This window comes from Callithrix jacchus, chromosome 6 (assembly GCF_049354715.1).
Source record: "Callithrix jacchus isolate 240 chromosome 6, calJac240_pri, whole genome shotgun sequence".
Taxonomy (NCBI): Eukaryota; Metazoa; Chordata; class Mammalia; order Primates; family Cebidae; genus Callithrix; species Callithrix jacchus.
In genome coordinates, this window is record NC_133507.1 from 95,224,287 (window position 1) to 95,241,357 (window position 17,071).

The 17,071-nt window shown below is 40.2% G+C and overlaps 1 protein-coding gene across 11 annotated transcripts in view; it reads left to right on the plus strand.

The window, feature by feature from the left end:
* Positions 1-17,071, plus strand: part of ZRANB3 (zinc finger RANBP2-type containing 3) — a 309,784-nt gene that overhangs the window by 109,737 nt on the left and 182,976 nt on the right. The gene's annotated exons all lie outside the window — the stretch shown is intronic.

A 17,071-nucleotide genomic window follows, 5' to 3' on the forward strand; every position in this document is an offset into this window, starting at 1 on the left:
GATGTTGGTCTCATAAAATGATTTGGGAAGGATTCCCTCTTTTTGGATTGTTTGAAATAGTTTTAGAAGGAATGGTACCAGCTCCTCCTTGTGTGTCTGGTAGAATTCGGCTGTGAACCCATCTGGACCTGGGCTTTTTTTGTGAGGTAGGCTCTTAATTGCTGCCTCAACTTCAGACCTTGTTATTGGTCTATTCATAGTTTCAGCTTCCTCCTGGTTTAGGCTTGGGAGGACACAGGAGTCCAGGAATTTATCCATTTCTTCCAGGTTTACTAGTTTATGTGCATAGAGTTGTTTGTAATATTCTCTGATGATGGTTTGAATTTCTGTGGAATCTGTGGTGATTTCCCCTTTATCATTTTTTATTGCATCTATTTGGTTGTTCTCTCTTTTATTTTTAATCAATCTGGCTAGTGGTCTGTCTATTCTGTTGATCTTTTCAAAAAACCAGCTCTTGGATTTATTGATTTTTTGAAGGGTTTTTCGTGTCTCAATCTCCTTCAGCTCAGCTCTGATCTTAGTAATTTCTTGTCTTCTGCTGGGTTTTGAGTTTTTTTGATCTTGCTCCTCTAGCTCTTTCAATTTTGACGATAGGGTGTCAATTTTGGATCTCTCCATTCTCCTCATATGGGCACTTATTGCTATATACTTTCCTCTAGAGACTGCTTTAAATGTGTCCCAGAGGTTCTGGCACGTTGTGTCTTCATTCTCATTGGTTTCGAAGAACTTCTTTATTTCTGCCTTCATTTCGTTGTTTACCCAGTCAACATTCAAGAGCCAGTTGTTCAGTTTCCATGAAGCTGTGCGGTTCTGGGTTGGTTTCTGAATTCTGAGTTCTAACTTGATTGCACTATGGTCTGAGAGGCTGTTTGTTATGATTTCAGTTGTTTTGCATTTGTTGAGCAGTGCTTTACTTCCAATTATGTGGTCAATTTTAGAGTAGGTGTGATGTGGTGCTGAGAAGAATGTGTATTCTGTGGATTTGGGGTGGAGAGTTCTGTAAATGTCCACCAGGTTTGCTTGCTCCAGGTCTGAGTTCAAGCCCTGGGTATCCTTGTTGATTTTCTGTCTGGTTGATCTGTCTAGTATTGACAGTGGAGTGTTAAAGTCTCCCACTATTATTGTGTGGGAGTCTAAGTCCTTCTGTAAGTCATTAAGAACTTGCCTTATGTATCTGGGTGCTCCTGTGTTGGGTCCATATATGTTTAGGATCGTTAGCTCTTCTTGTTGTATCGATCCTTTTACCATTATGTAATGGCCTTCTTTGTCTCTTTTGATCTTTGTTGCTTTAAAGTCTATTTTATCAGAGATGAGAATTGCAACTCCTGCTTTTTTTTGCTTTCCATTAGCTTGGTAAATCTTCCTCCATCCCTTTATTTTGAGCCTTTGTGTATCCTTGCATGTGAGATGGGTTTCCTGGATACAGCACACTGATGGGTTTTGGATTTCTATCCAATTTGCCAGTCTGTGTCTTTTGATTGGTGCATTTAGTCCATTTACATTTAGGGTTAATATTGTTATGTGTGAATTTGATACTGCCATTTTGATTCTAAGTGGCTGTTTTGCCTGTTAGTTGTTGTAGATTCTTCATTATGTTGAAGCTCTTTAGCATTCAGTGTGATTTTGGAATGGCTGGTACTGATTGATCCTTTCTATGTGTAGTGCCTCTTTTAGGAGCTCTTGTAAAGCAGGCCTGGTGGTGACAAAATCTCTGAGTACTTGCTTGTTCGCAAAGGATTTTATTCTTCCTTCACTTCTGAAGCTCAGTTTGGCTGGATATGAAATTCTGGGTTGAAAGTTCTTTTCTTTAAGAATGTTGAATATTGGCCCCCAATCTCTTCTGGCTTGTAGTGTTTCTGCCGAGAGATCTGCTGTGAGTCTGATGGGCTTCCCTTTGTGGGTGACCCGACCTTTCTCTCTGGCTGCCCTTAGTATTCTCTCCTTTATTTCAACCCTGTTGAATCTGACGATTATGTGCCTTGGGGTTGCTCTTCTTGCGGAATATCTTTGTGGTGTTCTCTGTATTTCCTGCAATTGAGTGTTGGCTTGTCTTGCTAGGTGGGGGAAATTTTCCTGGATGATGTCCTGAAGAGTATTTTCCAGCTGGGATTCATTCTCTTCGTCCCCTTCTGGTACACCTATCAAACGTAGGTTAGGTCTTTTCACATAGTCCCACATTTCTTGGAGACTTTGTTCATTCCTTTTTGCGCTTTTTTCTCTGATCTTGGTTTCTCGTTTTATTTCATTGAGTTGGTCTTCGACTTCAGATATTCTTTCTTCTGCTTGGTCAATTCGGCTATTGAAACTTGCGTTTGCTTCGCGAAGTTCTCGTATTGTGTTTTTCAGCTCCTTTAATTCATTCATATTCCTCTCTAAGGTATCCATTCTTGTTATCATTTCCTCGAATCTTTTTTCAAATCTTTTTTCAAGGTTCTTAGTTTCTTTGCATTGATTTAATACATGATCTTTTAGCTCACAAAAGTTTCTCATTATCCATCTTCTGAAGTCTAAATCCGTCATTTCGTCACAGTCATTCTCCGTCCAGCTTTGTTCCCTTGCTGGTGAGGAGTTTTGGTCCTTTCTAGGAGGCGATGTGTTCTGGTTTCGGGTGTTTTCCTCCTTTTTGCGCTGGTTTCTTCCCATCTTTGTGGATTTGTCCACTGGTCCTCTGCGTAGTTGCTGACTTTTCGTTTGGGTCTCTGAGTGGACACCCAGAATGTTGATGATGAAGTATTTCTGTTGCTTGGTTTTCCTTCTACCAGTCTAGCCCCTTCGCTGTACGATTCTTGAGGTCCGCTCCAGACCCTGCTTGTCTGGGGTGCACCTCTAGTAGCCGTGGCACAGCGAGGGATGCTACCAGTTTCTTTTTCTGCTCTCTTTGTCCCAGGATGATGCCTGCCTAATGACAGTCTTTTGGATATAGAGGGGTCAGGGAGCTGCTTGAGGAGACAGTTTGTACTTTATAGGGGTTTAATTGCTGAGCTGTGCACTCTGTTGTTCATTCAGGGCTGTTAGGCTGCTATGTTTGATTCTGCTGCAACACAGCTCATTAAACAACCCTTTTTTTTTTCTCAAATGCTCTGTGTTGAGGGGTTTGGGCTTTATTTTTGGATGTCCGATCAGGTGTCCTGCCCAGCTCAAAGGCAGACTAGCCACTGTTTGGCTGCCGAGGCTCCGCCCTGCTGTTGTGTGATTCGCGCTGTTCCTGCCGGCTCTGCTGTGGTCTCCGCCACGCCCTGCGGCGGAGTCTCTTCGTTGTAGCGTGTTGCCTCAGCAATGGCAGGCTGCGTCAGCAGTGGGCGTGTATCTCAGTAGGGACGGGTTGCCTCGGCAACGGCTGGCTGCCTCAGCAGTGGGCGTGTATATCAGTTGGGGCAGGTTGCCTCCGTAGTGGTGGACGCCCCTCCCCCACAGAGCGTCTCGGACCGGACCGTCTGCCCGGGATAGTTTGAAATCGCGGTTTTGTTCGTCCCACTGGGTATCCCAAGCGATCTGTCCCTGCAATCCTCTGGGCTGGGCTACTGTGCAAGTCTCGTTCAGTCTCAAGTCCAGCCCTCTCAAGTCTCAGGTTGCCGGTTCAACAAGGCACCCGGACAAGCGCGCCCTGTGGGGATTGCTGGGTAGGGCCGGCCACCGCCGCCCCGGCTGCCGGCTTCGCCAGGCAGACCTACTGCCTGGCGTCCCGTGTCTTTTTATACTTGGGAGTTTCCCCGTTCTGTGGGCAACAAAGATCAGTCTGGAAATGCAGCACTGACTCACCGTTTGCGAATTCAACGCGGGCTCCAATCCTGGGTTGTTCTCACAGCGCCATCTTGAGTCCCCTGCAGCATTATTAATCTAATGTGATAGAATTATTATCTGGTAGATGCTAAATTGATGCTATTGAGATTTTATGGCCAAAAGAAATAGCCTCATGTCTCTAAAATGTTTAAACTTTATTCATATCCTATACTTCCTTTTTTAATGATGAGGCATTGAGTTCAGCTGTATATAATAAATAGCTAAAATGTATTGGACTGTTTTCTCCTGCAGTTAGCAAGATTTCAGAGCTGCACCTTTCCAGTCTTCTTGTCCTTTTCTGCCTGGTTGATCACAAGGTAGCTATTACAGTTCCAGATTTGGCATCATTGCTTGATGCAGGAAGAAAGGAAGAGGACAAAATGACCTGTGCCAACTGAATCAACCCTATTTTAACAGTCTTTCCCGGAATCACTACCTAGTGATGTCGACTAAGGCCTCTTTGGCCACACTTTGTCATATAACCACCCCTAGTTGACAAAGAGATTGGAAAAGGAGAGGTTTAGTTTGCCACAGGCCCCCACACCCATATGTCGTGTTAGTGAGGGGTAAGGGTAAAAGGGATTTTGGAAAAGCAACAGCAAGCTTTACCACGACGTCTAAGGCCATTTTTAATGAGGGATGATTTGGAAGCACTATAGCCACCTTTATGACATAAAAATCACGTCAGCTTTGGGGTATTATTGAAATCTTTTATCAAATCAGTTCTCTCATGAGTATGATGTTCTCCATGCATGCACCCCTGTGTGCCAGGTGATGTCTCAATTATTCCACATCTTTCTAAGTCCGACTATTGTAAAAACCTCTATTTACTCAGCATTCCGCAATGAGAAGTATTTAATATAGGTGAATTAGGAGGGATTTCTCATGCAATACTGAATGAAACAGGGAATCACTAAATATACATATGCCTGATTTTAAAGTAGTTGTTCAGATGGTCCAGAATATACTTACTGTAATATTTTTTGGAATTCAGTCTAAATGACTTAACAATTAGCAAAGAGAATTCTGAGTCCCTTACAGGTTCACAAATTACTATCCATAGGCCAAACCCATCTACAAATTACCTGTATAAATAAAGTTTTGTTGGAATAAGTTTTTGCTCATTCATTTATGTACTACTGGCATTGGCTGCTTTTTTTGGTATAACAACAGAGTTGAGTAGTTGTGACAGACATTGCATGCATGACCTGTAAAGCCTGAAATACTTAGGCTTTAAGAAAAAATTTCCCAACCCCTAGCTTAGAATATATTGTTAAACCACCTTTTAAGAATTAGTGACAGGCCGGGCATGGTGGCTCAAGCCTGTAATCCCAGCACTTTGGGAGGCTGAGGCGAGCGGATCATGAGTTCAAGAGATCGAGACCATCTGGCCAACATGGTGAAACCCTGTCTCTACTAAAAATACAAAAAAATTAGCTGGGTGTGGTGGTGTGCATCTGTAGTCCCATCTATCTGGGAGGCTGAGGCAGGAGAATTGCTTGAACCTGGGAGGCGGAGGTTGCAGTGAGCCGAGATCATGCCGCTGCACTCCAGCCTGGCACCTGGTGATAGAGTAAAACTCTCTCAAACAAAACAAAACAAAACAAAAAAAGAATTAGTGACATAAAGTCAACCCCCTGCCTTAGAATATATTGATATATTGTTAAACCACCTTTTAAAAATTAGTGACTTAAAGGAAGTCAATCCCTGCCTTAGAATATATTTTTAAACCACCTTTTAAGAATTAGTGACATAAAGTTTCTGGTACAGTGCCAAAAGTTATGAGTTTAGTTTGATATTTAAAACCATTCTATTAAGACTGGATGAGACTGAGGTGGGCAGATCATGTGGTCAGGAATTCGAGACCAGGATGGCCAGCATGGCGAAACCCCATCTCTGCTAAAAATACAAATAATTAGCTGAGTGTTGTGGTGTGCGCTTGTAATCCCAGGTAATTGGGAGACAGAGGCAGGAGAATCACTTGAACCCAGGAGGTGGAGGTTGCAGTGAGCTGAGATCACACCATTGCACTCCAGCCTGGGTGACAAAGCAAGACTCCGTCCTGAGGTGGGGGCGGAAAGGACTGGATGACAAAACAAAATTTGGATTTATCAGAAGAGTGAACACATAGAGTCCATGCCAATAGGATATAATTTAATAGGAATAAATTTGAAGTCCTAAGTTCAGAATTAAGAAAAATATGAAAACATTGTTGAAAAACAAATTAGGCCCTATACACTAAAAGAGCTACAATGACACAGAGATCACCAGTTAGAGAAATGGTAGTCTCAAATTGATAGAATCTTGTGTTTTACCCCTTCCCCCTGACCATATGCCAAGATCTTTCTCATTCAAAAGCATGTTATTGGCATTTTTTACAAACAGCACTCAAACTACAACTCAGCTATAAATGAACAACATGGAATACTAAGCAATACTAAACATTTTTTATTTTTGTCATCATCTTATGAGTTGAAGTGCCTAAAGAGAATCTTTTGTCTAACTTTGTATGCCCCTCTCTTGAGAATATAAATAGCATGAGTATAAAAAAAGCAATGTGAAAAAACCACTCCAGTTTATGTGTGTTCACCCTTACTCCTTACAGGGTACAGCTTGGTCAATACTCTAAACCTTGAATCTGTGATCTTATTTCCTATTACATTGTTCATATTTTAAAATCCTGTGAATTTTTGTCAATGGCGTACTTAATATATTGCCACCCATTGAATGTACACTTTAATACTATCTGAGGTTATAGTTTTAAAACTCTGTATTTCTCATCTGTAATTCACATATGCTTATAAAATCATATACTTATAGAGGGTACATAAGAAGTGGGTCCAGAGGTTGCTTCTGGGAAGGAACCTGGGGAGCTGGAAGACCAGGTGACAGAGTGAAGAGAGAACTGGTTTCACTGTATACCCTATTGTGTCTTTTTACTGTTGGTCCATGTACATATATGGCCATTCAAGTAAACCAATGAAATATCTTTTAAAACCCATATCTTCTCCAGAATCATCTTCTAACCTAGCCATAGTCCATTTGCAAATCATACTATCATCACAGTCACACTCTGGACATGAAACAGCCAACCAAAGCAACTATGACAAGCCAAAGATTAAACAAGTGCACCAAACACAGTGTGATTAGGTGGTTGTCATCACTTAGGAAAAATACTTTAATTGGTTGGATAGGTATATGAAAACCAGTTTACACAGCAATCCAAGGATAACTGGTCAGTAAAAAACATGTCAAAAGAAACGGTTTTTGTTTGTTCACAGGAGGAGAAAAAAAAGCGTAAGGGGAAAAAGATGCAATGAAATGTGCAGCATAAGGCTTGACACCCTTACAGTGGAACACAAGAATCAGAAGCTAGTAGATGAAATTGAGAACAGGCATGTAAAATGTGGAGAGCAAATGGACATGATCCTTATTGCTGCAGTTCTCCGAAAATATGAAATGCATAGATGTGCAAGATGGGGAAACAGCCACTTCTGCTACATATGCAGACAATAACCCTATTGTATGTATGTCTCCTCCATGTATATGTTTTGGGGGAGGAGACGTAAGAGAAAGGGTTACATGGTAACTTTCAACATTCTTCTTGATATAGGACTGTAAAGCAGCAGAATAGTGTATGTTATTGAAAGCACAGCAAACAGGGCATTTCTAGAGTGTAGCAGAAAGCAGGCAAGGAAGCACACTGTATCCCTAGCATATGATCAGAGTTACCAATGGAAACAATAGTTACTTTTAGTAGCCCTCCTTCTAAAATAACTTAAATTAGAACTAGGTTCTTGCCTGAAGAAACTAAGAAAGATTTTTGGTTAAAGGGAAGTTTTAAGGAGGAGAGGAAGTACATGAGCATGTTCAAGTGCCATCTTTATAATAGAAATCTTTCTTATTTCTTTAACAGGACACACCAATCCTAAAGTGACAATAAAAGGTTTGTTTTGTTTTTTTTTAGACAGGGTCTGGCTCTGTTGCCGAGGCCGAAGTGCAGTGGTATGATCATGGCTCACTGCAGATTAAACCTCCTGGGCTCAAGCATTTCTCCTACCCCAGTCTCCTGAGCAACTGGGGCTAGAGATGCATACCACCACATGTGGCGAACTTTTTCTATTTCTTTTTAGTGGAGAGGAGGTCTCACTAAGTTGCCCAGGCCTGTCTCAAATTCCTGCATTCAAGTGATCCTCCTACCTCAGCCTCCCAAAATGCTGAGATTATAGTCATGAGCCACTTTGTCCAGTCTCTCAGGTTGTTGTTGTTGTTGTTTTGAGATACTGTCTCACTCTGTTGCCCAGGCTGGAGCACAGTAGCATGATAATAATAGCTCACTATAGACTCAACCTCCTGGGCTCAAGGGATCCTCCTGCCTCAGCCTCCCGAGTAGCTTAGACTACAGGCATGGGTAACATACCTGGCTAATATTTTTAAATTTTGTTTTAAATTTTTTAGTTTTAGTTTCTGTGGGTATGAAGTAGGTATATATATATTTATGGGGTACGTATTTTGATACAGGCATACAGTGCATAATAAACAGATGTATCACCTCAAGCATTTATCCTGTATAAATCCAATTATACTCTTTTAATTATTTTTAAATATACAATTAAATTATTATTGACTGAGAGAACGATCCAAGATGGCTGATCGCTAACATTTCGGGATTGCAGCTCCCATTGAAAGCTCAGAGAACGAGAGGACGCCACACTTTCAGACAAATTTTGGTCACTCACGGAGCAGAAGATTCCCAATGGAGGAGCTCCACGGGTCGCCAGTATGACTTTTGTGGCCTGCGCAGCGGTTTCGCCAGCAGCTTGGTGCGGCAGCTCTCTGTGCAGAGTAAACGGGACTGGTTCCCCTTCTGACCAATGTTTGGAGCTCCGGGAAGGCAGAGTCGCCTATTATAGACTCAAGAAGGAAGCCAGACTGGAGATTCCAGGGCAGAAAAGCACCATCAGTCTTAATGCCGCTGTGTTGCTCATATTTCAGCCCTGGGAATTAACAACTTGGACGTCCACTCAGAGACCTAATTTGAAAGTTGGTAATTACAAAGACGACAGGTGGATAAATTTACAATGATGGGAAGAAACCAGCGTAAAAAGGCTAAAAATACTCAAAATCAGAATGCCTCGCTCTCCCTCTAAAGAGGATCACAGTTCCTCATCAACAAGGGAACAAGGCTTGGTGGAGAACGAGCACATCCCATTAGCAGAATCAGGCTTCAGAAGATGGATAATAAGAAACTTCTGTGAGTTAAAAGAACATGTTGTAGCCCAGTGTAAAGAAACTAAGAACTTTGAAAAAAAGTTTGACGAAATCCTAATGAGAATAGACAACTTAGAGAGGAGTATAAGTGAATTAATGGAATTAATGGAAGAATACAATGCAGGAACTCCGAGAAGTATGCACAGATTTAAACACTGGAATTGTTCAAGCAGAAGAAAGGATATCAGAGGTCGAAGTCCAACTTAATGAAATAAAACGAGAAGAGAAGATTAGAGAACAAAGGATAAAAAGGAATGAGCAAAGTCTCCAAGAAATGTGCGACTATGTGAAAAGACCAAATTTACATTTGATAGGTGTACCTGAAGGTGACAGAGAGAATGAATCCAAGCTGGAAAATATTCTTCAGGATATTATTCAGCAAAATTTTCCTAAACCAGCAAAGCAGGACAATATTCAACCCCAGGTAATACAGAGAACACCACAAAGATATTCCTCAAGAAGAGCAACCCCAAGGCACATAATCGTTAGATTCACCAGGGTTGAAACGAAGGAGAAAATACTAAGGGCAGCCAGAGAGAAAGGTCAGGTTAATTACAAAGGGAAGCCTATCAGACTTACAGCAGATCTCTCAGCAGAAACTCTACAAGCCAGAAGAGAGTGGGGGCCAATATTCCACATCCTTAAAGAACGGAACGTTCAGCCCAGAATTTCATATCCAGCCAAACTAAGCTTGACAACTGAAGGAAAAATAAAGTCTTTTATGAACAAGCAAGTACTCAGAGATTTTATTACCACCAGGCCTGCTTTACAAGAGCTTCTGAAAGAGGCATTACACATAGAAAGAAACAACCAGTATTAGCCTTTCTAACAATATACCAAAAAGTAAAGAGCATCAACATAAAGAAGAACTTACATCAACGAATGGATAAAACAGCCAGTTAACATCAAATGGCAGTAATCCTAAATTTAAATCGACTAAATCCCTCAATCAAAAGATACAGCCAAAACCCAGCAGTATGCTACATCCAGACCCATTTCACATGCAAGGATACACAAAGACTCAAAACAAAGGGATGGAGAAAGATTTACCAACCAAATAGAGAGCAAAAATAAATGAATAAATAAAAAGCAGGAGTTGCAATTCTCGTATCTGATAAAATAGATCTTAAAGCAACAAAGATATATTGGTAAAACGATCAATGCAACAAGAAGAGCTAATGATCCTAACACCCAGATACATAGAGACTTAGACTCAATGAGACAGAAAATTAATAAGGATATCCAGGACTCGAACTCAGATCCGGAACAAGTAAACTTAATAAATATTTATAGAGCTCTCCACTTTAAATACACAAAATATACATTCTTGTCAATACCACATCACACCTACTCATAGGTTTAAATGAAACATTGATTGGCCATTATTAATACCCATTTTTTTTTTAGAATAAAGCAACATTTCCATTCTCTCTCCCTCTTTTTCTTCCTCTTTCTTCCTCTTTTTCACTCCTTTTTTTTTCTTTGCTTCTCTCAAAAAAAGAAAAAAAAAATTAACTTGTAGACCTCTAGATCCAGGTCGGCAATGTCTCTCTCATTGCTCGATTTCCTTCCTTCCCTTCTCTCCCTCCCTCCCTCTCTCCCTCCCTCCCTCCCTCCCTTCCTCCCTCCCTTCCTCCCTTCCTAAAAAAAAAAAAAAAAAATTATTATTGACTATAGTCACCCCATTGTGCTGTTGAATCTTATTCATTCTTTCATTTTTATTTACCTATTAACCATCCCCACTTTCCCCCAACCCCACCACTACCCTTCCCTGCCTCTGGTAACCATCATTCTATTTTCTATCTCCATGAGTTCAATTGTCTTGATTTTGGGTTCCCACACATAAATGAGAACATGAAAAGTTTGTCTTTCTGTGCCTGGCTTATTTTGCTTAACATAATGTTCCACCCTTGTTGTTGCAAATGACAGGATCTCATTCTTTTTTATGACTGAATAGTACTTCATTGTGTATATGTACCACATTTTCTTTATCTCTTCATCTGTTGATGGACATATAGGTTGTTTCCAAATCTTGGCTATTTTTTAATAATGCTGCAATAAACATGGGAGTGCACATATCTCTTTGATATACTGATTTCCTTTCCTTTGGATATATACCTAGCAGTGGGATTGCAGGATCATATAGTAGCTCTATTTTTAGTTTTTATGAGGAACCTCCAAATTGTTCCCCATAGCAGCTATACTAATTTACATTCCCACCAACAGTGTATAGATGTTCCCCTTTTTTCATATCCTTGTCAGCATTTGTTGTTGTCTTTCATTTTAACTGGGTTGAGATGATACCTCATTATAGTTTTTATTTGCATTTTTATGATGATAATGATGTTGAGCACGTTTTCATATAACTGTTTGCCCTTTATATGTCTTCTTTTGACAAATATCTATTCAGATCTTTTGTCCATTTAAAAAATTGGATTGGCCAGGTATGGTGGCTCACGCCTGTAATCCCAGCACTTTGGGATGCTGAGGCAGGCAGATCACCTGAGGTTGGGAGTTCGAGACCAGCCTGACCAACAAGGAGAAACCCTGTCTCTACTAAAAATACAGAATTAGATGGCTGTGGTGGCACATGTCTGTAATCCCAGCTACTTGGGAGGCTGAGGCAGGCGAATCGCTTGAACCTGGGAGGCGGAGGTTGCAGTGAGCTGAGATCAGGCCATTGCACTCCAGCCTGGGCAACAAGAGAGTAAAACTCCATCTCAAAAAAAAAATTGGATTGTTACATTTTTTCCCGAAGATTTTTTTGAGCTTCTTTATTCTGGTTATTAATCCCTTTTCAGATAGATAGTGTACAAATATTTTATCCCATTCTATGGGTTGTCTTTTTACTTTGTGAATTGTTTCCTTTTGTGTGCAGAAACTTCTTAACTTGATGTGATCCCATCTGTTCATTTTCTTTGGTTGTCTGCATTTTCCAGATATTACTCAAGAAACCTTTGCCTGTGCAGGCGCAGTGGCTCACCCCTGCAATCCCAGCACTTCGGGAGGCTGAGGGAGGCAGATGATTTGAGGTTAGGAGTTTGAGACCTGGCACTTTGGGATGAAAAATGGTGAAACTTCATCTCTACTACAAATACAAAAATTAGACAGGCGTGGTAGTACACACCTGTAGTCCTAGCTACTTGGGAAGCTGAAGCACGAGAATCCTTGAACCCAGGAGGCAGAGGTCATAGTGAGCCAAGATCGTGACACTGCACTCCAGCCTGGGTGACAGGGTGAAACTCTGTCTCCAGGAAAAAGAAAAAAAGGAAGAAAATAAATCTTTGCCCATTCTTGTGTCCTGGAGCATCTCCTCAGTGTTTTCTTGTAGTAGTTTCATGGTTTGAGGTTTTAGATTTAAGTGTTTAATCCATTTTGATTTGATTTTTGTATATGGTGAAAGATAGGGGTCTGGTTTCATTCTTCTGCATGCAAATACCCAGTTTTCCAAGCATGATGTATTGAAGAGACTGTCATTTCTCCCAGTATATGTTTTTGACACCTTTGTTGAAAATGAGTTCTCTGTAGATGTATGGATTTGTTTCTGGGTTCTTTATTCTGTTATTTTGGTCTATGTGTCTGTATTTATGCTAATACCTTGCTGGTGACTATAGCTCTGTAGTATAATTTAAAGTCAGGTAATGTGATTCCTCTAGTTTTGTTTTTTTTTTTTTTTTGAGACAGAGTTTCGCTCTTGTTACTCAGGCTGGAGTGCAATGGCGCGATCTTGGCTCACCGCAACCTCCGCCTCCTGGGTTCAAGCACTTCTCCTGCCTCAGCCTCCTGAGTAGCTGGGATTACAGGTACGGGCCACCATGCCCAGCTAATTTTTTTTGTATTTTTAGTAGAGACAGGGTTTCACCATGTTGACCAAGATGGTCTTGATCTCTTGACCTCATGATCCATCTGTCTTAGTTTTGTTCTTTTTGCTCAGGATGGCTTTGACTATTCTGGGTCTTTGTGGTTCCATATAAATTTTAGGACTGTTTTTTCTGTTTCTGTGAAGAGTGTAATTTTTTTTTTTTTTTTTTTTTTTGTAGAGACAGGGTCATGCTATGTTGTCGAGGCTGATCTCAAACTCCTTCCCTTTCAAGCAATCCTCCTGGCTCAGACTCCAAAAGCACTGGAATTATGGACATAAGCCACTATACCCAGCTTAGTATCTTTCTATGTAACTGGACATTCCTTCTCATTCTCTTTTACTGGATTCTTCCCCTTTCTTGACCTCTCGTTGTAGTGCTTCAAGGCTTTTTTCCCTTGTGGTTAAAAAAACACGATGTAAAATTTACTATCTTAACCATTTTAAATTTACAGTACAGTAGTGTTAACTGTGTATACTTTATTAAGTAACAAATCTCTGCAACTTTTTCATCTAGTAAATCTGAAACTCTATACCCACTGAAAAGCTCTTTTTCTTTTCCCTTGTCTCTATACTCTTCCTTTCTAGGTGATCTCATCTACTGTCCTGACTAAAATATCATCTATTTTGCTTTAGAATAACTTCAGCTTCCCATTTCCTTACTTCCCTTCAGTTTTGCACATTCAGATTTTTGGATCATTTCCCTCCTGTTTCTAGAGTCTTTTATTTAGAGTATATATGGTCATTAAATTCTCACGTATCAAGCTTCATTGTTTACCAGATTCCCTTTTCATCTTCTCCTATCTTGAATCTATGTTAAGGTGTTTTTATTGTTTGGTTATTTTCTCAAGTATTTTTAATGAGATGATTTGCTTTAATGGTGTAATTTTGGTAATCTTGGATAGCCTCAAATATCTTTTTGCCATCCCATAACAAATAGGGGGTATCTTGACTGCGTATAGATTCATGACTTCTGCCGCTTTTCTTTCAATTTGTTTAGATCCTGTTGCACTGCGTTCTAGCTTCTAGAGTTGATGATTAGTCCAGCCCCAGTCCTAGTTTTTCCCTTTATAGATAATTGTCCTTTCTGGACACGTATATGTTTTTTCTTTGTTTGTAAGATTAATGAATTTTACAAGGGCATAGTAGATATTTGTCTTTTCTCTTCAATCCACTCTGAAACTTGGTTTCCCTTTTCACTAATCCACCAAAGGTCAGCCCAGAGAAATTTTCCTTTATCGTTTACTTAATTATTGCCTCTCTTCCATCTGGTGCTTCTTCTCTTTTTAACATGTATTTTTTATATAATAGGTCTTCTGGGACTATCGTGAAGTCTTTCTTTTCCTTCAGTATTTCCATTTATTTAATTTTTTGTTCTGGGCTTTGAGATAATCCAGGGATTGCATCTTCCAGTCTATGTATATAGCTGTCAATAATGATCATCTTTAAAATTCATGTACTCATTTTGCTTTCAAATCTATACATGAATCTTCCTGGAAAAAAAATTATGTTTTTCCAAGTATTGCTTTTTAGTTTTCTACTTTCTTGGTTTGTTTACAGAGAATGTAATAAAATTTTTTCTCTTACATGTTTTAATTTTCAATTAAAGTATTTGAATTTTATTTTTTTATAAAGATGTTTATTGGGGCCAGGTGCAGTGGCTCACTCCTGTAATCCCAGAAGTTTGGGAGGCTGAGGTGGGTGGATTACATAAGTTCAGGAGTTCTAGACCAACCTGAAAAACATAATCAAACCCTGTCTCTACAAATAAAAAAACTAGCTGTGTATAGTGGCAAACACCTGTAGTTCCAGCTGCTTCAGAGGCTGAGGTGGAAGGCTCACTAGTGGTTGAGGCTGCAGTGAGCTGTAATAATGCCACTACCCTCTAGCCTGGGTGACAGAGGGAGACTCTGTCTTAATAAAATAAAATTTTATAAAAGATATTTATTGAGTAGGCTGACTTTTTTTAACAATGAAATTTCATTTTCATTTAACTCTAATGTATTCTTTGATAATATATTTACTCCAAATGCTTAATTTGTTTTGTTTTTGTTGTTGTTTTGAGATGGAGTCTCAGCCGGGCGCAGTGGCTCACACATGTAATCCTAGCACTTTGGGAGGCTGAGGTGGGTGGATCACTTGAGATCAGGTGTTCAAGACCTGCCTGGCCATCATGGTGAAACCCCATCTTAAAAATAAACAAATAAAATAAAAACGGATGGAGTCTCCCATTGTTTCCCAGACTGAAATGCAATGGCAAAATTTCGGCTCACTGTAACCTCTGCCTCCCGGGTTCAAGCGATTCTCCCTCCTCAGCCTCTCAAGTAACTGGGATTATGGGCACCCACCACCATGCCCAGCTAATTTTTTTTTTGTATTTTTAGTAGAGACGGGTTTCACTATGTTGGCTAGGCTGAATTCAAACTCCTGACCTTGTGATCCACTCGCCTCATGATTCCAAAGAGGAGTGTTAGGAATACAGGCGTGAGCCACCGCACCTGGTGGCTTTTTTTTTTTTTTGATCGGAGTCTTACTCTGTCGCCCAGGCTGGAGTGCAGTGGCACAATCTTGGCTCACTGCAACCTCTGCCTCCCAGGTTCAAGGGCATTTCTCCTGCCTCAGCCTCCTGAGTAGCTGGGACCACAGGCATGTGCCATGATGCCTAGCTAATTTTTGTATTTTTAGTATAGATGGGGTTTCACCATGTTGGCCAGGCTGGTCTTGAATTCCTGACCTCAGGTCCTCGGCCTCCCAAAGTGCTGGGATTACAGGCATGAGGTACCGTGCCCAACCATAATTTTTATTTTATATACAAATAAACCTCATAAGATTATATAATATCAAGACCACTGGGACTAAAGAATAAAATAGAAAAAGCGGTTTATTTTCTACCTTTTTTTTGTTTTTGTCTTTTTGTTTTGTTTTGCTTTGTTTTAGAGATAGGGTCTCCCTCTGTTGTCCAGGCTGGAGTACAGTGGTACAATCATAGCTCAGTGTGGCTTCCAATTCCTGGCCTCAATTTATCCTCCTATTTCACCCTCCTGAGCCACTGGGATAACAGATATGAGCCATTGTACCTGGCCACTTGCCAATTTTTATAATATTCCAGCATTTTTTTTAGGTTGTCTGGATATCTCCTCAGTTAATAGGTTGGTTTTCCCCCTTATTATGTTTGCTGTCTTGAAGGAACATCCAATGATCCTGACCATGCCTGCTATTCTTTCCCTTTGCCCTTTGTTTTTCTGCTACTTAATACTTAAGTTTATGCCCCCATCTTCAATTATCATTGTATAGAATTAATTTCTATAGGTTAATAAGAAGTGAGAAGAGAAAGTTCAGCAAAATAATGGAAACAAAGTTCAGCTTAAAGGTAGGCTGAGCATATGTACTACAGCATATATAGTTATAGGTTTGACTTATACTAATATGTAATTCACACTTATTTTCTTGAATTTTAATGCAGCATTCTTCTGATTTATAGGGAAGACCAATCTTAAGGTTTAAGGATGAGGAGGGTAGTCATTAGTACAGTCACTTACACTCTGCTCACATTTTTTTTTCTAACTAGAGTAACCAGTTTATTTTTCTTTTATTTCTTTCATTTATATTTTTCTAACTAGATTTTTTTTCTTTCTTTTTTTTTTTTTTCTAACTAGATTCGCTCACATTTTTGAAGGGTCATTGTAGCTATTTTCACGGGCAAGCTGTGGGAACAGCACATCTGAAGCTCTCCATATATGCCTTTGGCAGCTAAAGAGTCATATAATATCAGCAATGGCCCATGTTCTGATACTTATAAACACCTGTCTCTGGCTTACTACTTTAGTATTTATAAACTATTTTGTAGTAAGCTACTTAATCAGAACCTGAAAAATGGTTCACTTTGACCGGGCATGGTGATTCACGCCTGTAATCCCAGCACTTTGGGAGGCTGAGGCAGGTGGATCAAAGGTCAGGAGACTGAGAACATCCTGGCCGACATGGTGAAACCCCACCTCTACTGAAAATACAAAAGTTAGCTTCGTGTGGTGGCGCAGAGTACATGCCTTTAATCCCAGCTCCTCGGGAGGCTGAGGCATGAGAATGGTTTGAACCCGGGAGGCAGAGATTGCTGTGAGCCAAGATCATGCTACTGCACTCCAGCCTGGTGACAAAGCAAGA